Source organism: Neolamprologus multifasciatus, chromosome 7 (assembly GCF_963576455.1).
Source record: "Neolamprologus multifasciatus chromosome 7, fNeoMul1.2, whole genome shotgun sequence".
NCBI classification, from domain to species: Eukaryota; Metazoa; Chordata; class Actinopteri; order Cichliformes; family Cichlidae; genus Neolamprologus; species Neolamprologus multifasciatus.
In genome coordinates this window covers 4,791,868-4,816,866 of record NC_140445.1, presented here as the reverse complement: position 1 = coordinate 4,816,866, position 24,999 = coordinate 4,791,868, and the positions used below count along the sequence as shown (strand labels likewise).

Here is a 24,999-nt window from a genome sequence, read left to right as displayed (position 1 = left end):
ATTTGCTGACATTCCGCTTTTCCTCTCAATTTCTTGCATGTGACACACTTAAAAAGCACTGTGCTGATAGCCCTTTTGGCCCCTACCATCCAGAACCTTGCAGGGGTTGCACCTTCTGTGAAATGTCTTCCTTGGTGTTTCACAGTCTCGCGATAGTGCCGTATTAAGAGCGTTCCCAAGTGGTGTCGGGCAGGGATGATGAGAGGGTGAGTGGTGTCGATGCCCAGTTCAGATTGTATGATTCGGCCCCCAACTCTTAAGAGTCCATTGCCATCTAGAATAGGATGCAGTTTCCAGAGACTGCTTGAGGGGGAAATCGTGATTCCTTCCTGAATACACTTTATTTCCTCTTTGTAGCACTCACTCTGAACACTCTTTATGATGCAAACAATCGCATTTTCCAATTCTTCCACTGTGGGTTGACAGAGATGCCAACCACGACAGCTGGATGCTTGGTTGGACTGACCAAAGGAACGAGCAATGTGGATCAAGAGGGCAACTGCTCTGAGGAGAGGACTGTAGTTGGAAAACTTCTCAAAATGAGATGAACTTACTGTTGATTTTTTGGCTTGTGTCAGATTTGTTGTCACCAGCGGATGTATTTCCGTATCAAGGGCGGTATCTACAAGGTCAAACGTGACTGGAGATTGCGACTGTGCAGATGGTTTGAGGAGAAAGGCCGGCCCTTTAAACCATGTTGTGCTGCTCAGTTGTGCTGCTGCAACAGAGCGGGACCCATAATCTGCTGGGTTGAGTTCGGATGGAACGTGCTTCCACTGGTTGGAGCGTGTCGATTGGACCCTGTTATGCACGTACACATAAAATTTTCGTGACTGATTGTGGATGTAGCCTAGTACAACTTTACTGACAGTGTAGTACTCAATGTCGTCAAACGTCATATCTATGTCTGCTACTATCAGCTCTGCAACTTCAACTGCAAGCACTGCGGCACATAACTCTAGCCTTGGAAATGTGAGGCCGGCTTGAGGAGCTAGCTTTGTTTTCCCAAACACAAAGCTGATTTCTGTTTTGTTTGAAGTAGACAGTTTGATGTAAGCGACAGCTGCAATGGCTTTCATGGATGCATCAGCGAATACACAAAGTTTTTGGGTTTGGGCGCCAGATGTAGAGAGAGAAGTGTAGGGGCGTGGTATTTGGAGATCTTCTAAATCTCGAAGTGAGTCCTTCCAATTGCTCCACTCTTCTTTCATGTTGTCTGGGAGTGCTGCATCCCAGTCATCCGTCAAGCTGGTAAGTTCTCTGAGAATCAGTCTGCCTTGAATTGTGATTGGAGCGAGAAACCCTAGGACAGGGGTCCCCAATCCCAGTCCACAAGGGCCAGTGTCCCTGTAGGTTTTAGATCTCACCCTGGGTCAACACACCTGAATCACATGATTAGTTCATTACCAGGCCTCTGGAGAACTTCAAGACATGTTTAGAAGGTAATCTATCCATTTAAATCAGCTGTGATGGATCAAGGACACATCTAAAACCTGCAGGGACACCGGCCCTCGTGGACTGGGATTGGGGACCCCTGCCCTAGGGGGTCGTAGAGACTATTGACAGTAGAGAGGACACCTCTACGTGTGAAGGCCTTTTGCTCGTTGTCAACTTTGAATGTGAAAGTGTCCGTGTTAACATTCCACAGCAGCCCTAAAGTGCGTTGCACTGGCGAGTCTTGAGCGCACAGGTCCAAATTTCCAATATTTTTTGCCCTGTCTTCTGGTGGAAAAGCCTCTAGGACTGTAGGTCGGTTGGAGATGACTTTGTGTAGTCTGAGATTTGAGGAAGCAAGAGCCTGTTGAGCTTGTTGGAGAACTTGTATAGCCGTTTCTTCAATAGAAAATGAATGTCCGCACCTCACTCCCAAAATCTAGCTCACCAATCGCTGCTGCTTTCTTCAACCCATATATGGCAACGGAGGGGGAGGGACTGTTCCCAAAAATGTGCACCCGCACATTTACTTTATAACTCTATAACTTATACTCTATAACTTCAGATGACATGTCGTTATCTTTGTACCACAAGAAGCGGAGAAAGTCTCTGTGGCTCTCTTTGACAACAAAACAGTGGAACATGTGTCCAATGTCCGCCATTATGGCCACCTGCTCCTTTCTGAATCTTATGAGCACCCCAACAAGACTGTTGTTGAGGTCGGGGCCTGTTAGCAACACGTCGTTGAGAGAGACTCCTTCATATGGGGCGCTTAAGTCAAACACCACCCTAATTTTGGCAGGTTTCTGCGGATGGTAAACTCCAAACAAAGGGAGGTACCAGCATTCCTGGTTCTGACTGAGAGCTGGTGCCACTTCAGCATGTCCTCTGGTAAGCATGTTCTCCATAAACTCCAGAAAGTGTGTTTTCATTTCAGGTCGTTTTTCAAGAGTGCGCCGGAGTAACATAAGGCGATCGTAGGCCAGTTGTCTGTTGTTCAGGAGCCGTTGTCGAGGCAGAGGACCAACCCAGCTATTGTCACTGCCCTGATAGAACTCTGAGTCCATTATTTGGAGAAACTGCATATCCTCAACTGATGGTGCAAGTCTGTGATCATCCGCTGTGCGTGTGAAAACCTGCTGACCAATGCTGTCCACATTACATCCTGACACACGAAGGCTTGAGGGGCTGTGACTACGCTAAGGAGCTTTTGTGAATGTGAATCAGAGCGGTTATCTGGAATGTTGTTACATTCGAGGAGTGTTGGCAGAGGAAGACTTGCCTTTCCATTCACTGACTCTACTATAAAGCCAGAAGCACTTCTTCCTGATACTCCTGTAAGTCCGGCACACGTCTTTAACATGTACGGGCGACTCTCTCCTTGGATCTGAAAAACATCAAAGAACTGGGAACGTGCCAGCGATCGATTGCTCTGATCGTCCAAGATTGCATACATTTTCTTTGTTTGCTCTCTGTGTCCAGCAGGATATACATTCACTAGTGTGATTTTTGAACATTCTCTAGCGCTCACTCCTTCTCCACACACCGAGACGTGACTTATTGGGTGTCTGCTTTGTCACTCTCCCCGCCTTGCTGTGGGGAACGGGGCGATTTAGACTCCCGTGGTGCTGGACCTGGGTGGAGGGCAGAAATTGGATTTTTGCTGTCACTCTCAGTGCGCGTGATTTCTGATTCACAGTTCTTGGCTAAATGGTCAGTGGATGAGCAGCAGCGAAAGCAAACGTTTAATTTTTTGAGAATCTGTTTGCGCTCTTCCAAGGGTTTCTCTCTGGACCCTCTGCACCTTTTCAGAGGATGAGGCTTGTTGTGAATCGGGCACTGTTTATTTGGATTCACAGCACATTTGGGTTTTTCTGCATCTGCCTTGTCCTGTACTTGAGTTTTGTAAACAGATATGGGCCCTTTGGGGAACCTTTCATGCATGTGTTTTCGTTCTGTTGTTATGGGTTGGTTAGAGCTGTGAGCGCTGAAGCTAGGGTCAGTTCGTGTTCTGGCTTCAGTGCGAATGAAGTTGACAAACACAGTAAAGAGGGGAAAGCTGACGCCATAATCGCGCTTGTACTTTGAACCAATATTCATCCACCTTTCTTGTAGATTGTACGGCAATTTTTCGACTATCGCTTGGATCCCTCTTGATGTGTCTAAGTAGGACAAGCCAGATAAGTAACCATCCAGCTTAGCTGCCTCTAGCTCTAACATTAGGTCGGCTCTTTAAGTGTGATTTTAGGGAAGCTGTCGACTTTTTGAAAGAGAGCTTGCTTTACAGCTTCTGGGGAGCCATATACTTCTTCAAGTCTGTCCCAAGTCATAGCTAAACCAACTTCAGGGCATCTGATATTGACAGCTCTCATTCGTTTGGCTTGTTTAGCTGAATCTTTACCAAGGTAGGGCACGAGCAAATCCAGCTCTTCTCCTGGTGAAAGGTCTAACCCTGCAATTGCGGTTTTGAAAGATGATTTCCATGCCAGTAATTCATGGGTTGGTCATCAAAGCTGGTAAGGCCTGTAGTAATGAGCTGGCTGCGGGCTAGATATTTTGCAAGGTCGTAAATTGGTTGGCTCGGGGCATGTTCACTGTGAGCACAATTGGATTTATATGGTGTCTGAACAAGAGGGGTAAACTCTTTGTAGCCAGTGGATAGGGGCTTGTACAGTTCGTTATGAGTAGAATTCTGTAGCTATGGTGCTTGCCGTGGTGCTGTCTTTTCACTGTAATTGGTCTCGCTAGAAGTCTGACTAGCTTTCCAAACAGCTAAACATGAACCCAGGAACTCCAGACAATAGATGAGATCTTTACTGGTTCTTTCACTTTGTGTAACTGTAACAATAAAGCATATGTGGAAATGTACATTACTCATCTGTACTGTTAACAACAACATGTGCCAATGACCTAACAATGCATTTGAGAAGCTAGCATGGCGACTAGCCCCGCTAATTAGCATATGAACTGGCGATTTCATTTACATATGAATAGCGCATTGAAAACGTGCTAACTGTGATCCATCACACATAAAGACAACACTTGGAGTGTCTCATTGCTTTTTACCATTAAATACTTACAGACAATGCTTTAACAAACACCCAAAGGAAGGACATGAATGTGGAGCGGCCATCTTGAAACAGCATAGCAAGAAAACATGAACTTCCTGTCTAACTCTTCTTCTACTGTCACAAAATATCGACTTAAAGGGGCCACAGGGTGGCACATTTAAAACATGAAATTAACTAAGCAGTAACATAACACCTTCCCAACACTGGTCGTGAGTCGGCGAGGAAGAGTGTTTCCCCCCGTCCTCCCCACCTTGGATTCCCTGGAGCCGGGACCCCTGTGACACTTGTATATAGGGCTTTGGAGTTGACGTCACGCCGCAATGCATTGTGGGAGCGCGGCACCATGTTCGGGGTCTACGAATCAAAACAGACACTGTGTTGGAACGACGACGACAAGAATCATGCTTAAAAGCAGCTCCAAAGAAAACGGACGATATAGAGACCGATTGCGTCCAGAGGCGAAGCAGCGGTACTTGAAAAAAATAGAGTGCATCGCAAATCTGGACCCATATGAAATATGGCAGTGGAGTAAAGACCCAGACGACTTACCGCCACTGTCCTAACCCGATATCTTCACGTATCTTGTTTGTGGAGTAAGCGCCTACACAGCGAACCAGTTTCGTAATTACAAGTCACTGGAGGCGCACATACAATTTACAAACGGCTGGGTGCAAGATTTGGCTATTTTGTAACAATTGTCAAAGTGTAAAATAAAGCGTCAAATGCAGATCTTTGTCGTTACCTGGCTTTTATTATAATGTCATTTTAGTGAAACACAGAGTTCAAAGCGATGATAAACTGTCAATTATAGTATACAGATACAGAAATGGTTACACAATGTAATGTCAGTGTGTTCATACAATTACACATAACAAAAAAGGTTTTCCTAGTACTATTTCTTCAGAGACATACTCAAAGTTTTCACAATCATTAATTAACAAGAACAAGTCTCATGTGTGTCTGGTTTCACTACCACACTGGGGCACATGTTAACCAAAACACAACATGCTGGGATCTTAACCTCCGCACACATCATTCCCACCGCATTTCTGATGTCAAAGCCTCTGTCAGCCAAAACTACATCCCCTGGTAACAGCTTGTTAAGTATGCCACATTGCTCTGTGATGTGTTTAGCTGATGCACGGCCCCCCACCCCTTAGAAATGAACGAAATTGCACCTTGTGGAGTAATCCCGATCAGGTATTTCATGGTGTGTGTACCCTTGTAGTGCGAGTACGTTTGAGCAAGAGCCTTTAAATTAGATGGTCGTTCTGTACGAACTTGATATCAGCTCGTCTCACGGCTGCTATCCAGGCTCGACGCCTTCGTTTGGTAACATCCGATACCCGAGCTCCTTGATGTTGCTTCCAGCTTGGGAAAGCATAAAAAGACAACCCATGCTTATTCCCGTGCCGATCGTAAGATCGAACATTGCAGCCGACCACACAGCAAGTACGAACCATGGCTGTGCTTTTGCTCCTTCGTTGCTTGCGCTTAGACCCCGAACATGGCGGATCAGGCCAAAATCCTTTCCACGCCCACCCCCGTGACATCACGCTCCAAAGCTCTATAGCACAGTTCCCTGCACTGTCTGTAAATACACCTGGTGAGCGTGAAATGAACCCCACTGTGTCTTCTGTGTGTGAGTCCTCAGTGAACCAAGACATAAGTATACATGTTTCATATTAAAATTGTCTAACATTCTTATTGGCAGTAGCTCAAATAATTAAGCATTTCAGTTGCATGAAAAATTCATCATCATAATATGTACTGTATAGCCTATACAAGACATAAGCATACAGCCCAATAAGTACAACATCCAGAAAGCTACACAACATGAGGTGGATCAATTATAAATAAAATTAAAATTAAATTAAATTTTTGACTCTTTTTCTTATTAGAAATATTTTCGAAAAGTGCACTACATGCTTACATTTAAACACACAATCAGATATTTTTCTCTCTTTTCTTCTCGCAGCTGCTCTATTCCCATTCTGTTGCTGTATATTAATGACTAACCTTGTATTGTAGATGGTTTATCTCAGTTGTTCTCCTGACTGAAGTTTGGTCCGTTTACAGCATCCTGCCATGCGATTGCATTTGTCCTTAACTATCGGGAACCCCCACGTTGATTTTTATCAAGTGAAAAAAAGTTAGCGTTCATCCTCCAGCTTCACGGTGTTTATGTTATGCTAGCATAGCTGTGTCGCTTAATTGGAGATCCCATTTTCTTCACACAGCTTCTTCAGAGCAGTATTATTTTTTCCTCCACCTTTTTGCAAATAAAACTGGAGCAGCTTGACCGCACAGTGATTAAATGTCTCACAGTAGAAAATGTTGCGATCAGCTTATTTTAAGAAATTCTTCACAGAATGTGCACAAGAGAATCTCCAAGTTTTGGCACAATGCCATTGTACATACCCACATTAGCAGCAGTCTGTGCACACAGTGACCAATGTTATTGACCAAGCCTGTGTCCTGGAAAAGTCTCACAAGTCCATCTGTTATGGCCAGTTCAATCAGTCCAAGAAAGTCCGTAAACTCTCCGTTGGTGGACACAGACAGTGTAAAGAATTTCCTGCTCAGTTTTCGTGATTTCCTCAGATCCATCAAAAAACAGCCCCCAAAATTTGATAGACTGCAATTTGGCTTGTAATTCCCCACTGATGGCGTGAACGATCCGTGTGCCCCTTCACGTGAATAATATGCATATCCGACATTTACTCCTAGCCACTTCTATAAAGGAATATCCTCAGAATATGACGACATGGGACGTGTGTGTTTAGCTTTATGGAAGGCGAGGAGAAAAATATTAAACAGAGTTTGCTGCTGTTCTTCATTTTGCTCGTCTTGCCGGCTAGCTTGTTTATTAGCATGACTTGCGCCACGTTCATGTGCTCCTTGCTCTTTTCATGCTGTCCAAATAAAGGATGGTTAAAATTCTTTGAGCCTTTGAAAAATGCACCTGATTTGTCTCCTAGATGTGGATGCGAGCAGCAAATCTTGCAAGACTATTCAGCGCGCTTCTTGTTAGCTTCAAGTCACGGCACATCCTGGAGCCACTTTTCTGAGAAAAGTGTTTTCTTCTCCTCTGGCTCCGGTCGGTTATAACTGTGCCTCCAATGCAGCTTGAAATGTTTCTGCAGCTAGCATTTAGACAAATATGCAACATGTAAACATAACACATCCATAATACATATTTTGTTTGCAGAAAATAATTTGTGTAACATGAACTGATATACATCAGGGATGAGCAGATGTCTTACGTGTTGTCTTGTGAATCTGCTGCAGCCTTCACTGCAGCCTGAATGAAGGACAGTTGTGCAGAAATTGATGATTAAGGAGTACTGAGGAAAATTATGAAATGACAGAAGAGGTTTAATGGGGGGGAAAAGGAATGAATGACCCATGAAAAGATCCCTGTTAATTGAATTTACCATCTAATTATAGCTTAATATTTGCAGCTTGACCTACTACTCTGAGTTGAGATACAAGTATGCATGCAGTGCATGTATCGTACGGACTTTGTAGAAGATGAAGTGGTTTGTTTGAGCTTGTTTTATCAGATAATCAGAGTGATATTGAGTCTTTGAAACTTCCTGTTGTCTCATGTTGCAGAAAAACCCAATCTATTAACCACCTTCAGGGTTGTTGATCATTTTTCCACTTTCCTTAGAACTGCACTGAATATGCAGATGAGAAAGCAACTTAAAGCTCAGGAGGCCACTTCAGACATCTTCTGAAACATCACTATCATCAGGTCTACAGTGCAGTCAACATGAAGACTCTCAGCCTGACGGCGGGACTGCTGCTCGTGGTGTTTGCAGTTTACCCCAGCGATGCCTGTAAGTCTGTGTTAGTCCCAGGTATTCTTGTTTTCACACACAAAATATGAGTAATTCTGAATATGTTATCTTGCCATGAGAAATTATATGTTGGTTATTTTGTCATCTATCTGTGCAATTTTTGCACAAACATTTGTTTTTGTTTTTTTAAATTAAAAAAGCGGATAAAAATTTCCAGCATCTTACCGTGCCTTAAAAAAATGATCATAGTATATTTTTTCACTGTCTGTATATGTACAGGTAGCATTGGCCTTACCCTAAAGTAAATTTAATCAGTGTATAGCCAGATCCACTGAAAAAAGGTTTTGTTTATAAATTAAAAACACACACACACACACACATATATATATATATATATACACCCAGCACGCCCCTGCGGGCGGTTTATCCTTCAAGCTTGGGTCCTGGGTCCCTGGGAGCTTGAGGGTCCTGCGCAGTATCTTAGCTGTTCCCAGGACTGCGCTCTTCTGGACAGAGATCTCCGATGTTGTTCCCGGGATCTGCTGGAGCCACTCGCCTAGCTTGGGAGTCACCGCACCTAGTGCTCCGATTACCACGGGGACCACCGTTACCTTCACCTCCACATCCTCTCGAGCTCTTCTCGAGAAGATATATATATATATATATATATATATATATATATATATATATATGAATAAAGAAATTACATAACACTGACGCTAAACGCTAGCTAGCCTAGTGTGGCAAAGTACGCAGAGTAGCAGGAGTTTCGACCCTTTTTAGACTTTGACTAATTAAAATCAATAAATAATGTATTTATATATTTACAAATAATGCTTTTTAAAGTTAGTTAACTAGCTCAATTGGACCAATAGGATGAACAAGACTTTTTAAAATTGTTGCAGTGATGACGCATGAACCCAGTGTTGCCAACTTAGTGACTTTGTCACTATATTTAGCGAGTTTTAGAATTAGAATTAAACTTTATTGTCATTTCACATGTCACAAGTACAAGGCAACGAAATGCAGTTTGCATCCCTCCAGAAAGTGCTTTAGCAATAATATAGATATTACACAATATGGATTTATTATAGGTATGTTACAATGTACACGGTATGAAGGTAAGTTATGAATATACTATAAGTGTAAGTATGTTCAGGCTATAGCTGTAGTGAGTGAACAAGCTATGTACAGGCTACATAACAGGTTATACATATGGTTAAAAATGTGAAAGCTATATAGATTGTAGATATACAATTGGAGTATTAATAAACAATTGTAAAACTATAATTATTACATTGTACAGTATGATTGTCTATGCAGCATTTACAGTAGTGCAGTTGAGATCAGTGAGATATATGGATAATTTATACAGTAGTTATATAAAGGGCCAGTGGTTGTGAGTAGTGGTTCAGTCCATGTTATTATTGTGTGTATGAGGGTTTTAGACCTCCTTAGCAACCTTTTTTCTAAAAAGCCACCAGCGACAAATCTGGCGACTTTTGCTGGTGATAGACCTCACGCAGCAGTCGCCCTCAGCTGCTGTCAGAGCAGGAGATGTTCACACCTACGTGTCCAAACTCCAAATGAATCCCCCCCGACTGTTACGCAGTCAGTTCTTCTTTTACTGTTACTTTTTGTGGATCACAAGGTTTAAAACTACCCGCTCATTAAAAAAAAAAAAAAATTTCTGCCAGAGTGCCTATTTTGGGTCACTTTTCCCAGTCCCAAGCAAGATAAAGGAGGAGGGTTGGAATTGTGACATTATAAAAAACAATAAATGCTAAAAGAAATTTAACTTGTAGTTCTAAATATATTCTAAATGCATTTAGGGTGTTTTTTACTCACTTTATGTCTTTTCCACGATGTTATTTCTCTCTCCTACAGCGTGGTTACAATTACATAAGCATGACCAATCATGCAAATGAGGCCATGATGTCATTTAGCAACTTCTAGAGACTTTTAGGACAGCTAATAGTGATTTTCCTTACTGAGGAGTTGGCAACACTGCATGAACCCTGCTTCTAGGTCCAAAATACTCTGTGTTTATTAAGGCTGTTGTGTTTTTAACATTTTTTTATCCTTTATATTTTGTTCTATTTAATCTGAACAAGCCCCTGAAAACAGTCAGTGATCACTGTGGGCCTCTCTCGTTTTTTTTTTTGGTTTTTTTTACCACTATTCTTTTTAAAGCTCAGTTTTTAAAACCACACAATGTAACTACAACCCACCCCACGCAGCAGCATATTAATAACTAACCTTGTATTGTGGATGGAATATCTCTGGCTAAAGTTTGGTCCATTTGAAGCATCCTGCCATGCGATTGCATTTGTCCCTAATCATTGGGAACCCTCACATTAACTTTCATCAGTGGTAAAAAAGTTAGCGTTCATCCTCCAGCTTCACTGTGTTTATGTCTTTATATTATGCTAACTGTAGCTGTGTAGCTAGAGATCACGTAGCACATCATTATATACCAGCAAACCTTATTTTTTCAAGGAGAACACTAAGGTCAATTAGCTTAGAACTTTGTTTTATATCTTCTCTTTGAACATCCTCCATCCTCCAGCTTCACTGTGCTAATGTTATGCTAACATAGCTGTGTCGCTAGCAATCACGTAGCACAACATTATATACCAGGTAGTCCAACTTCAGTAACCCTACAAACGTCGCTGCTGTTCAGTTTTCTGTCTTCATTTATGTCGGAAGTGATAGCAGAGCTGTATGTTTTAATTTATTCAGAAATCCCTCAGTCAGAACATAGTATATTATATTTGGATGGAAACTATCGAGCTAACTCCCTGCTAAGTTTGAATTCCATTAAACTTTATAAATCCTGTTTTCATGGGTGCCTGGATGTTAAACTTAATTGTTACACCTGGTAAAGCAGCAACGCTGATGATTTTATTACAGATGAAAGAATTTAGGCAGTTTGTAACTCTCAGTGGTGCTGCAGTGTTCGTTTGAAGTGGAGAGTTTGGACCCAGAAGCAGCTAATGACGTCAGACTTAAAGACTGTATTTTTGTTGCCTGATGAGCATGAACCTTATTTATATCTGGTATGTTGGAGAAGTCATTAGAAGCAGACGCAGCACTGAGTAATCCCTGTTTTTCTGTTACAGCTAAGGCAGTGAATTCACCTGACCTTTGCTGTTTTCGCTTCTTTGACAAACGGATCCCAAAGGCGAACATCGTCTCCATCGTGAAAACTCACAGACAATGCTCCACACCAGCATTTGTGTAAGTTTGTCTTTCATTGTCTCTTTGATTCGATCACTAAAGTTTGCCATGAAGTAATGTATAAGCAATGTATGATCATCCACATTAAAGCCATAACTCTCCTATTAAGAGTAAAATGTGTAAATATGAGAGCAAAATAATGATACTGATTTTTCTGCAGGATCGAGACACCCAGAAGGCTTTTCTGTGTGAAGCAGACTGTGAAGTGGGCAATGGAACAATTTGTCAAAGAAGAGAGAGCGAAAATTGAACCAATGCTACATTTAACACTTCAAAAATCACAAAATGCTGTCACTCCATGAAGTTGCTTTGTAAACTGTTGCTGGAATTTTAACCCCTTCATTCTTTACCTGCTTAATTACAGCTGCAGAATATAGAGAACATTTATTTTATGCTGATTTCAATTTTGTTTTTACATTATCACAATATCAACTTCATAATTTGGGAATTATGTTAATCCAGTCTGTAAAACTCAGTTCATAAAGTGTCTTCCCTCATTAATATCCCATAATCATCTGAAGGTGGTCTTACTGTAAGATGGGAGCATTGAAGAACCACATGAAGCGCCAGACGACATAAAGTTAGATGGCAGGGTTAGTGAGTGCAAAGACAGAGTGCTGAAAAAGTCCCCAATGTTTTGGTGACTAAGTAACTCCAGAGTTCCTCTTCTGGAACTAAAATTGTGTTCTGGGTTTTCATGGCCTGTAGGTGTAATGTGTAGGTGACCCCATACTTTTGTCCATATAGTATTCTACACCGCCTACCTCCCCTTAAGCCATGTTGACCCAGGTTGATGTGACAGTGTCTCAAAGAGCCTCATTTGATGAGCAAAGTTTATGTTAGTCAGCACTCTTAGGCTTTCTTTCAGATCTCCAAAGCTTTGAGGTGTGTTTGGCTTCAATATCCTGCTGCAGTGTGAATTCTTCTCCACAAAGATCTACATCACTGTTGGAGCACATCTCTGAAGAATGGATCACTGCTTGTCCTCAGTCAGGGTGCAGTTGACTCACATCAGGTCTTCAGCTCTGGGTCTGGAAACACCAGCAGACTTAAACTCTCACCGTCTGATCCACTGTGGTATCTCTCCCTCTCCTTACAAAGACCCTTGTTTTCCTGGCTCTAATCTCTGAGAGTGATTGTTAAAAACAATTGCAAATATTTTTGATTCCTCAGACTCTGAGATTATTTTCAGGTTCAGATGAAAGTTTTGCACACATTAAATGTGTTCTCAGGCTTTTGGATCTAGCTACGTATAACATGTATCAAATCATGTGATCATTTGTCTTCACTGTGTTATTGTTATGCTGCTACAGTGTATCTAAAAAGATTGTATGTCTTTCTTTATTATTTTGCTTTATTCTTCATTAAAGTTTCATTTCACAAAGCTCAACAACTCCATCTGACAGTGAATGTAAAAGTGTTTTCATGCTGTGGCCTTTGTTTTGGAATTTATAAGTATGCTGGTTGCGAAAGTTCCCATAAAGAGGTGGGGCATTTTAAAGGAAAAGCATAATGTCAGTTACTTTGTAGACATTGACGATCCTCTGTTTCTACTAACATATTTGAACTTTTAACATTAATTTTTCAGTCAAACAGTCAGTGACCTTTCCATTTCTTGCAATTGAGGTAAAATGATCTGTAGTATCAAACATTTCTGTTGAAAAGCATTTAAAAATGACTTCCTTGTGATTGTATATGACCAAAACCAATCAAACTACATTTTGCACCATATCTGCTGTTCAATTCATATCTAATCAGCCAAAGGAGATTTAAGTGACTTTGAATGTGGTGTGGTTGTTGGTGTCAGTCGAGCTGGTCTCAATATTTCATAAATGGCTGATTTACTTGAATTTTCCCACACTTTAGGGTCTCCAGGGTTTGGAGAGAATGGTCTGATAAAGAGGAAATATCCAGTGAGCAGCGGTTTTTCCGGGAGAAAATACTTTGTGAAGGCCAGAGGAAAATTGACTGATTTGAGCTGATAGAAATCGAACAGTAACCACTGCAAAAACACTTAATGTCACTCGTGTCAGTTACGAAAATTAACATTAGACTGAAATTTGTTCTGACTCACCAAAATGAGACAATAGACGATTTGATAAATGTTGCTTGGTGTGAGGTGTTTAGATTTTAGCTGCGACATTCAGACGGTAGGTTCAGGATTTGATGTAAACAACATCAAATCCTAGATCCATTCTCCCATGTATTAAAAACTCAGGTGTAGGTGTTGGTTGCCTGGATCTTGTTCTTTCCATTCAGCTGACTCCTCAGGACTTCTTAGGTGCAGCTTTCTAAGTGGCCTCGTCTTAGTTCCCATTTGCCTGTGGGATTCCTAGGTATCTGTAGCTGTCCTCGATGTCTGTAATGCTACCGTCTGGTAGTACAATCACCTCAGTTCTGACTACCTTCCCTCTCTTCATTACCCTCCGACTACACCTCTCCAGTCCGATTGACATTCCGATGTCGTTGCTCTGATCAGGGGTGCGGAACTCCAGGCCTCAAGGGCCGGTGTCCTGCAGCTTTTAACCTTGGGTCAACACACCTGAGTCAAATAATTAGGCCTCTGGAAACTTCAAGACATGTTAAGGAGGTAATTTAGCCATTTAAATAATCTGTGTTGGATCAAGGACATGTCTAAAACCTGCAGGACACCGGCCCTTGAGGCCCCTGCTGTAGATCCTCGTGGTGGGATCAGTGAATCAATGTCTTGTTCACTCCTGGCATACAGCATGATGTCATCTATGCAGAGGAGGTGGCTGATGATTGCTCCATTCTGTAGTCGGTATCCATAGCCAGTCTTTTTAATGGTTGCACTGAGGGGGGTTCAAATGTATGCAGGACAGCAGTGTTCACAGGCCATCTCCTTGGTACATCCCACACTTTATGGTAAGTTGTGCCACTGGCTTGAAGTTGGCCTCTAGTGTTGTACACCACATCCAGTATTGCGCAGTGTACTGCCTTGGTGGGGCTGTTCTCACATTGTCCCCCTGCCACTGATAGTATAGCTCGGATGGTTCAGTAGAGTTCAGTTGCCTTCTGTCTATCTGGTATACCTCTTCAAGCAACTTGCCGAGGCCGTTAGTCTTTGCTCGACAATTTCTAAAACCATAAGATGGAAGACGTGTAACCACAAAAAGATCCTTGTAAATTGAATTTATCATCAAATTATACTGTAGTATTTACAGCCTGACCTATTAATCTGCGTTGTTTGAGACATGAGATAAAGATACTGCATGCATTGTAAAGACTTTGTAGAACACTCGTTGGGTTTTTTCAGCTTGTTTTATCAGATAATCAGATTGATATTCTGAAACTTCCTGTTATCTCATGTTGCAGAAAAACCCAATCTATTAACCACCCTGGGGCTGTTGATTGTTTTTCCACTTTTCTTAGAATTGGTTTCGATGTGCAGATGAGAACGTGACTTAAAGCAGGGTGTTCGGACGGATCACTTCAGACACCTTCTGAAACATCAGGATCATCAGGTCTACAGTGAAGTCAACATGAAGACTCTCAGCCTGACAGTGGGACTTCTGCTCGTGCTGTTCACTGTTCACCACAGCGATGCCTGTAAGTCTTCTAGCTTACTTTATTCTACTGTGAGCGCTAAATTTTCTGTGTTTTTGTGATTAAAACCAAAATGGAAAAATGGAAATGATCAAATGACTATACGCTCGAGAAAATACCAAGTGCTAACAAAGGAGCTTGAGAAGATGTGGAGGGTCCCAGTGATAATCGGAGATCTCTGTCCAGAAGAGCCTAGTCCTAGGAACAACAAAGATACTGCACAGGACCCTTAAGGTCCCAGGTGTTTGGTAGAAGACCCGAGCTTGAGGGGTAAAGATCGGCTTGAGAAACAGGTCTGGGCTTCTTTGCTTCGTCTTCCTGCAACCTGATTTGAGAATAGTGGCACAAAATAATTCCTTATGATTGGATATTATTATTATTATTATTATTATTATTATTATTATTATTATTATTATTATTGTTATTATTATTATCACGTTCTCATTATTAAAGAAAGCCTGAGCAAATAAAAGTATTTTTAAAAAGTCACTATTTCATGAATTTTATTAATTATATTTTACCCCAATACTTTTACTAAGAGTATTATTTGAGACTATCAGCGTTATTGGTTCTATTTCCAACTCAGAATGCTGTGCTACTTTCTGATGTAAACTTTTCTCAATTACTTTGTTAATAAGGTGATTGCCTCCCCTTATGTAGATGGCCTCAGTGCCCTGGGTCATGTATTTCTTTTTCTCCAATTACAGCTATTGAGACAAAGTCATGTTCCATCCTATTTTAAACACGGTAACTCTTCTACTGAAGAAACAGAATCTTGATGCCAGCTCTACTTGTAATCATCAGCCTGCAGATTACAGATTCTTGGCCGTTTTCAGTCTGGCTTTCAGAAGCAGCGCTTCACTGAGACGGCAATCCTGGAGGGTCTATAATGATCTTTTAATGGCTTCTGATGTGGGGAATAAGTCTGTGATCATTTTGCTTGATCTCACTGCAGCCTTCGATATGAAGCTTTGGCTGGTGTATTTGGCTTTGCCTTAGACTGGTTTCTTCCTACTTATCTTTTAGGACCTTCTCTGTTAGAACAGACAGGTTCTCCCCTAACATGTGGGGTTCCACAGGGTTCAGTTTTGGGTCCATTATTATTTTCTTTCTAAGTTCTTCCTTTAGCTGGCATTAATCAATCTTTTAGTGACATTTCTTATCATTTCTATGCCGATGACATTTAGATATATATGTCTTTTAAACCTCATCAGCTGGATAGGTTGTCCGCCCTAGTCCACTGCTTAACTCAGGTTACTGATTGGCTATCTAGCAATTAACTTGTTTTAAACACTAACAAGCCTGAGACCATGATCATAGCTCCTCCTGAACTATATGCTAAAATCAATCAGGTTCTTCCTTCTTTCTGTCCAACTGCTAAGTCAAATATTTGGAGTAATATTTGATTCTTCTCTGGGCCTTGACTCGCATGTAAAATCTTTGTCTCGTTCCTGTTTCTTTTATTTAATGAACATCTCTAAATTGCGACATATGGTTTTCTCAGCTGAACTAGAAAAAATTCTTCATGCATTTGTGTCATCATGTTTAGATTATTGTAATGTCCTGTTTACCAGCTTGGACAAATCATCTCTTTCTCTCCTGCAAGCTATACAAAATGCTGCGCCCAGTCTTCTCACACATTCTAGCAAGCAAGCTCACATCACTCCTATTTTATATTCTTTGGCGACCGTGGCTCAAGAGTTGGGAGTTTGCCTTGTAATCGGAAGGTTGCCGGTTCGAGCCCCGGCTTGGACAGTCTCGGTCGTTGTGTCCTTGGGCAAGACACTTCACCTACCGCCTACTGGTGTTGGCCAGAAGGGCCGATAGCGCGACATGGCAGCCTCGCTTCTGTCAGAGCATACAGAGCAGTAAATGCCCAGACCCCAGATGATTTATCTCGGCTTAAAATACACTACTGCTCGTTGTCTCCATTCCCAGATTCAGAGTTTGGTGGTTGTTCCCCGTACAGGACTAAAGACAGAGCGTTTCAGTCTGTGGCACCAAGAACAGTGGAACAACCACCACAACTACTCTGTGCTTAAAAACGTTTCTGTTTAAACAGGATTTTTGTTGTTGTTTGTTTTTATTTTATTTTAAAACTACCTATTAACCTTACCGTATTTTATTTAATCTTTTGTATTGTCTATTTAAGCTACTAATGTTCTTGTTTATTTTAGCCGTTTGTGTACAGCGCTTTGTGACCGCCTGTTTGTGAAAAGCGCTTAATAAATAAACTTTGAACATTTACTTTACTTACTCTGTCAGATTCATAATTAACAACAATTAAAACTTATTACATCTTATTACTCAGGATTTCTTATTTATGTTCTGTTTTGCACTCGTGTTGGATTTTTCCCAGTTTTTACAGGATAGGAATATTTTTCAACATGTTATTATAACACGAGAAATTGCAGGTTTTTTATTTTACATGTTGGAGAAGTCATTAGAAGCAGACGCAGCACTGAGTAATCCCTGTTTCCCTGTTACAGCTAAGGCAATGATTACTCCTGAGTATTGCTGTTTTGAATTCTTTGACAAACGGATCCCAAAGGCGAACATCGTCTCCATCAACAAAACTCACAGTCAATGCCCCAAACCAGCATTTGTGTAAGTTTGTCTTTCACTGTCTCTTTGATTCGATCACTAATGTTTGCCAAGTAAGTGATGTATGATCATCCACATCAAAACTGTACCTCTGCTATTGACAGTAAAATGTGTAAATATGAGAGCAAAATAATGATACTGATTTTTCTGCAGGATCGAGACACTCAAAAAGCTTTTCTGTGTGAAGCAGGACGAGGATTGGGCAGTGAGAGAATTTGTCAAAAGAGCAGAATAAATGCATCAAAAATCTGCCATGGCTCCAATAAATGTGACAAGCCAGAAATCATCGGTCACTGCATAAAACTGCTTTGTAGACTCGAGGCAATGCTGCAGTTTCAAAGCTCTGCATAACTTACTCACTTAAATACTGTAACGTTTAATGAAGAGAGAATGAATTTATTTTTTCTGTGTTTTCAAATGTTTGCAAATCACAAATTCAGTTTAACTATTTGGGTAAAATTTTAAACCTCAGATAAATTAATTTCAGTATTTAGTATATGGACAAAAGTATTGGGACTCTTTGAATTCAGGTGTTTTCAGTCTTGTTGCCACAGGGGAATTAAATCAAACATACTTAACACTTGTGAAACAACGGGTCACTCTAAAGCACTCCGTGAGCTCGACTGTGGCACTTCATGACATTTCTTCCCTCCTTGATCATCTGTAAATGATATTACAGCAAAGTGAAAGTGCTTAAGAACCACAGAAATACAAAACCACCTCCAGACTTAAAGTCTCCTTGCAGGTTTGATCCACTGTGGTTTCACTTCCTCTGCTATTTATCTCCTTACACACTCATTTTCCTGGCACTAGTCTCTAACACAAAATTAAAAACAGTTTTAAATGGTTTTGATTCCTCAGACTTTCAGATTATTTCCAGATTCAGATGAAAATTGTGCACCAATTAGAGATGTTCTCATACTTTTGGATCCAGCTGTATATATAACAAGTAGTAAATCATTTTTCATAATTTTTTTCACTGTCTTCATTGTTATGCAGCTACAGCATATCTGAAGCATTTATACATCACTCTGTATCGCTCTGCTTTATTCTTCATTAAAGTTGCATTTCATAAAACGAAACGACTCTGACTGTGAATGTAAAAGTGTGTTTTAATGACCTAATTTTTGAAATTGATCCAAATGCTGGTTATAAAGGTTTTGTCAGTAGAGTTTGTACAGGTGAAGGTGAATGTGCACTATGGGACTAAGAAGACATTTTACAAACCCGTTATCTGAAAAGGGAAAACTTCCCTGAGCTGCTCTAAAGTTCATAATAATAATAATAATAATAATTTATCTTACCTTTTATCATGATTATTTTGGATGTTAAATGTACTTTTTGCAGCAGTTCATTGTATGTAGACGTGATTAAGACGAAGTGTTGAAGTTCAAAGCGAGCATCAGAATGTGTTAGTGCCAGAGAGGCTGGTCTGAGTATTTAGCCGGTGTAGGCAGCGCATCCGGTCCTGCAGCATGTCTGCACTGGTCCAGTCGACCCGCCATCTAGTGATTTTACACCTTCAATTATTAACATACATCCACTTAAATCTTTTATTAGTGGTGCTGAAGGTTCTTCAGCGTCTTTCAACTACACAAGGCCTATTATTAACTGATTATGGTTGATTACATGATAGAAAACAGCACTCAGTAGATTCACCAATACTTAAAACAAAGTCCAAGGAGCTTAGAGCTGTTTGGCTACAATGACGGTGTATTTGCAGGAATAAAGGTGAGGCTTTCTAACCAAAGAGCACTGGGTCATCTGTCACACATGGTGGTGCTAGCATCACGTTGTGGGGCTGTTTTGCTACCAGTGATACTGATACATTGCACAAAGTGGATGGACTAACAAAGGAGGAGGACCATCTCTTCCACCTCACCTAACATGAATGGCTCGATGGTTGAAACCTGTACACAGTTGGGTGTTCTAGCAGGACAATGATCCCAAACATACCTACTGAACCCTACTGAAACTTTCTAGTCTACGCTTTAAAGATGAGCATGGGCCCAGCTTTTAACCATAAGAAACCAAACAATTTAAATGAACTCTATCATTTCTGACAAAAAGTGGTCATATATTTGGCCATAATTGTACCAGAAGCTTGTTGATGGGTAATAAAAATATGTGGTCGAGGTGCATCTTGGAGAGGATCGAATATTAGTGGCGTTTGGACTGCACCCAAATCTTGTTTTTAAGTCATTGAAGATAATACGATGTACAATCATTCCAGCAAAGGAAGAGACCAGTTCAAAGAAACCATTAAAGTCCAAAATTACCATGATATTCATGCCTGTGATGAGTGTCTGCAAAACTTCTGACCACGACTGGTAAATGGCTTGTATTTGTATAGCACTTTACTAGTCCCTAAGGACCCCAAAGCGCTTTACACAACCAGTCATCCACGCACACATTGGTGATGGCAGCTACATTGTAGCCACAGCCACCCTGGGGCGCACTGACAGAGGTGAGGCTGCCGGACACTGGCGCCACCGGGCCCTCTGACCACCACCAGTAGGCAACGGGTGAAGTGTCTTGCCCAAGGACACAACAACTGAGACTGTCGGAGCCGGGGCTCGAACCGGCAACCTTTCGATTACAAGGCGAACTCTCAACTCCCAACTCTTGAGCCACAATCGCCTGCATGTCTGCAGGGGACTGCAGAGTCTTCAGATCAGGTTCACAGAGAGCACTGTGATGCTGGCTTGTCTATGAGTGGAATGAGAAAAATGTCAGTGTACAGCTGTGAGGTAATGACTGTTATGTCTTCTGAATTTACCTGACGTGTCTCCCAAATCATAAATAATCTGGGAAATTATCTTATTTTCTTATATATGTGTTTCATCATCACTCACCATCAGCTTCAGCTCACTGCAAACGTATTTTCATCTGTTCAGGTTTCAGTGCTGGTTTTAATCGACCTGTCTGTGTGTAATTCCATTTCCTTCAGCACATTTGTTACAGCTCTGTCACACGCACTGAAACAATGACTCCTGTTTCTTTATTTTCTGTGTTTTCTTGTTTATTTTCTGTTTTCAGTGTTTTGAGTTTTCTGTGTAACCTACATGAAATCCAGTCATGTTCCAGAAATGACTGAGCATGCAGCTCGCGGTCCCCCTAGTGGTTGTGAGGGTTATCTGCATCCTTGTCCGCATGGAGGAAGAAACAGCTCTTCAGACCATGTGAACGGATGTCGGTGAGTTAGGATGAATTACGGTGCGCTCACAGTGTTCTTAAGTTTGAGCTGCCTGTTATTTGTACTCATTAACACGTAAACCAGCGGAGACACTGACAATTTGTAAAATGGATTTTTTTTTCTTGCTTCTTACTTTAAGCCAGAGCTGACTTCATGAGGAAGTTAACCGCGGGGTGCAAGCCCTGCGAGTGATCTGCTAACCTGGCGCGTACAAATGTAATACCGGGGCCGTGCCAAAAAGCGTTTTCTAGCATTTGCCATCAAATATTAGGGGAATTTAAACTTCTATAAATGACTTGATAACAATCTAAGTCAAAAATATTTCTCATGAATGATATGAAATCATTTTGAGTCAGAAACAACTTCCCTAACACAAACTAGACTACAACTGGACTTTTTTTTAATCTTTATTTATTTGGGTCATTTGGGTCAAATTTCATTGACATTAAAATGCGTTTTCAAGAGAGATCTACTCAAGAGGGACACAGAAAGTTTAAGAAATATATCATTGCAGTTCCATAAACATACTTTAAGTGACCAAAATGGCCTGGATCGATTATAATCTAAAGTCATAAAGATACTACAAAAACAGGTCATTTCTTTATTTTATACATAACCCCTTTATAAATCCTGTTCTCTACAGTCTATTTACTGATATAAGTAAAAATATCAGATGTAAAACACACAAACAAACCAAATAAACTCATTGAACCATCAGAAATCACTTTTTGGCACAGCACCAGCTGCTGCTGTTCACATGACAGGTAACGTCCTTTTGACTTGCTCTCACCAGGATCTGCAGTTGTGCTGCGAACAAACAACGAAGCCCAATTTGAGCAGAATATCAACTGAAATGTTTAACAAGCTAAAATAATAAAGTAGATCAGCTCCTTGGCTGCCAGCAGACTAACAGCTCTGAAAGGTAAAATTAGCTGATAATCTCAAATGATCTAGCCTTAACAGCATTTTGTTTCAGGTAAAGTGTGTTTAAAAACCTTCACCGATGACTTCATGAAGTGAGCTCTTTGTCTTCTTTCTGTCACAGCAACACAAGTCTCAGTTTTGTTAATGACGAGCTGCGCTGTCGGAGCAGCTGTGCGTGTGTGTGAGTGCACTGTAACATCACAACATCAAGAACACTGTGCAGTTAAGCCTGTTTTTATCCTGTCCTGTCTCCAGTAGAAGAGATGGCAAAATATAACATATATACTTATAATACTAAATTACACTGTTATCACCCCTTTTTCTAAAGATACTGTTAAGCGTGCTATCATGAGCTTTTTAGGTGCTTGACGGCCCCTAAAAAGCTCTAAACTTGCCTGTGCTTGATATTTCCAGTCTGACCTACTTTGAGGGTTTGTGATGTAAAACCAGTGCGTGCATGCAGAGTAAAGAGTTTGCGGAACGCTGGGCGGTTTGTTTGAGCTCGTTTTGTCAGATATTCCCAGCGATGTCGAGTCCCTCGGGCTTCCTGTTGTCTCGTGTTGCAGCAGTACCCACTCACCTAACCACCTACTGGGTTTTTGAACACTTTTCCACTTTGAATGTGCAGATAAGAACATGTGAGCAGACTTAAAGTGAGGTAATCAGACAGATCACCTCAGACATCTTCTGAAGCATCCGCATCATCAGGTCTACAGACAACATGAGGACTCTCAGCTTCACAGTGGGACTGCTGCTCGTGCTGTTTGCTGCTGTGATGCCTCGTGTAAGTCTGTCAGCCTACTCTCTGCTCCAGACTGGAGGGAAATTCTACTGTAACCGCCAAACTCTGCATTTTCCCTCTAATTAAGTGAATAAAACAACCAATCAAATCAAGAAATACTTTCAATTTCATGTATTTTCCCTCTTGTGTCCCCACAGCAGGAAATGCAGTGCTCTGTATTAACCCTTTCATCCATGAATTATGACAACCTCAATCAGGGGTTTTTTTTCTTAAGTTTTTTTATTTATCTTTAGGCATGAAAAAAAATCTTGTATCTGAACTTGTATGTGCATTTTTTAAAACATGGCAGGGTATGGAGTGACGCATCAGTGTCCAGTGTAGTGGTTTATGTGCAAGTATACCATCAACACTGACACAAATACAATAAAACAGCCTTTGAATAGCTGTCCACTGTAGTGACCACTATGTGTGACAGGGTTAAAGTAAAAAACAAAAAACTTTAAAGTAATTTTCACACATGCAAAGCAAAATGTGGGCATATTTTGAGCACCCTTGATTATAAAATCAGATTTAAGTGTTTTTTTCAGATTTTGACACCCAGAGGGGAGTACTGTGTGAGGCAGACTGTGAAGTGGGCAAAGCCTGAATTTATCAAACAAGAGACAAAGAAACAATTAACACATCAAGCACCTGCTGCAGCATCAATGAATGCCTCGATAATTTGGTTAAGATGTTAAACATCAGTATTAACATGTATGTCAGTAATAAAATTGATTAACAAATTGTACCTGATTCTTGTTGTTTAAAATCATTAAAGATACATCATTAAAGGTACAATCATTCCACCACAGGAAAAGACCAGTTCAAAGTAATCAATAAAGTCCAAAATTAACATGATATTCATGCCCATGATGATACTTCTGACTGCAACTGCATGTCTGCAGGGGACTGAAACAGGCTATTCAGATCAGGTTCATAGAGAGCAATGTGATGCTGGCTTGTGTATGAGTGGAATGAGAAAAACCTACAAAATGTCAGTGTGAGGTAATGAATGTCACATCTTCTGACCATTTACCCGACGTGTCCTTCAAATCATAAATAAAATAAATAAATTTAGCTTATTTTCTTATATAAATATGTTTAATCCAGACAAAAATTCCAGCATTGTCACCATCACTTATCCACAGTTCACAGGAGCTTCTCTGCAGCTTACTGCAGACTTATTTTCTTCTATTCAGGGTTCAGTTGTGGTTTTTATTTGACCTGTCTGTGTGCAATTCCCATTTTATTCAGCATATGTCTTCCAGCTCTGTCGCACACACTGAAAAACTGTTTCTTTATTTTCTGTTTGTTTTTAGTTTTTTTTGTTTTTTTAAACAGATCAGAATGATCTGAATTTATTAACTTCCCTACTGGAGCTTATTTTTCTTTATATTCTATATTTCATGTTTAAGCACGTAAGTTCACTTCACTAAAAAAAACAAAGCTACAAACGAGGACAGGACATTTTAATTTTCTCCAACTGAGACTAAGCTTGCATCTCGAGGTCCCCCTAGTGGCTGTGAGGGTTATCTGCATATGTACAGTCTGCAGCTCTTCAGCAGACGATATGAAAAAAGGTCAGTGAGTTAAGATGAATGACGGTGCTTTGACAATGTCTCCCAGTTTGACAAATTAGAAAAAATGTCAGCAGGAAATTCCTGCTAACCAGAACCTAGGATCAAAGCACTGTGTCCACTGTGAAGTAGGCAATAGCAGGAGTTTGAACCTTTTCATTCTTTACCTGCAGTGTTTTCATGTTTTCATTCTCCCGCTTCAGGGCTCTCTCTTGTCTTTAAGAGCTCTCCTGTTTCCTCTCTTCTCTTTACCCTCACCCTGATGTTGCCTCTGAGCTCATTCTGCTGGAGCTCTCTTCCTGTTAAAAGAGGTTTCTTTCTTCCATACTGCTGGGACTATTTACAGGAGTTGACTTTACTAACAGGTGTAAATTAAAATCTTTTAGAGCATGTGAGCAGGCTGTTTTCTGTAAAATTTCCACGTTTTTTATGACATCTAATAAATTGACAGGGCTACTACAAAGACAACCTTGAGTTCAACCTGTGTTTGTCCAAATGAATCACATTACAAGACAAGAGTTTTTGTTTTTCAAATTTTAAATGTCACTCTGTTCTAAACTCGTGAGGTTTGTGAATTTTTTCCATGAATACTGAAATATTCATAACATTCACTCACTGTAAAAAAAAGGAATATAAAAGTATTTTACTGTATATTTTACAGTTTTGTACTGCTTTTCTAGAATATCAATAAATTTACATAAATAGACTGTGATTTTACATGTCAAATGTAAAATAACATAACATTACTGTAAATGTAATAAAACAATTTTCTTGTTTTTAAATATATTTTTCTGTACAT

General features: G+C 40.6%; 3 long non-coding RNA genes across 3 annotated transcripts in view; all 3 read left to right on the top strand.

Moving 5' to 3' along the window:
• LOC146513558 (uncharacterized) overlaps positions 1 to 18,804 on the top strand; it is a 125,166-nt gene extending 106,362 nt beyond the window's left edge. Inside the window, exon 2 of the long non-coding RNA XR_014875174.1 lies at positions 17,876 to 18,804. This is a non-coding gene — a long non-coding RNA (uncharacterized LOC146513558). The remainder of the gene's footprint in view (positions 1 to 17,875) is intronic.
• The window catches only part of LOC146513543 (uncharacterized), a 543,433-nt gene that overhangs the window by 142,317 nt on the left and 376,117 nt on the right, over positions 1 to 24,999 (top strand). The window lies entirely within an intron of this gene.
• Positions 1,989 to 15,059, top strand: LOC146513559 (uncharacterized). The gene is made up of 3 exons (XR_014875175.1): positions 1,989 to 4,791; positions 6,071 to 8,350; positions 14,945 to 15,059. It is a non-coding gene; the product is annotated as an uncharacterized LOC146513559 (long non-coding RNA).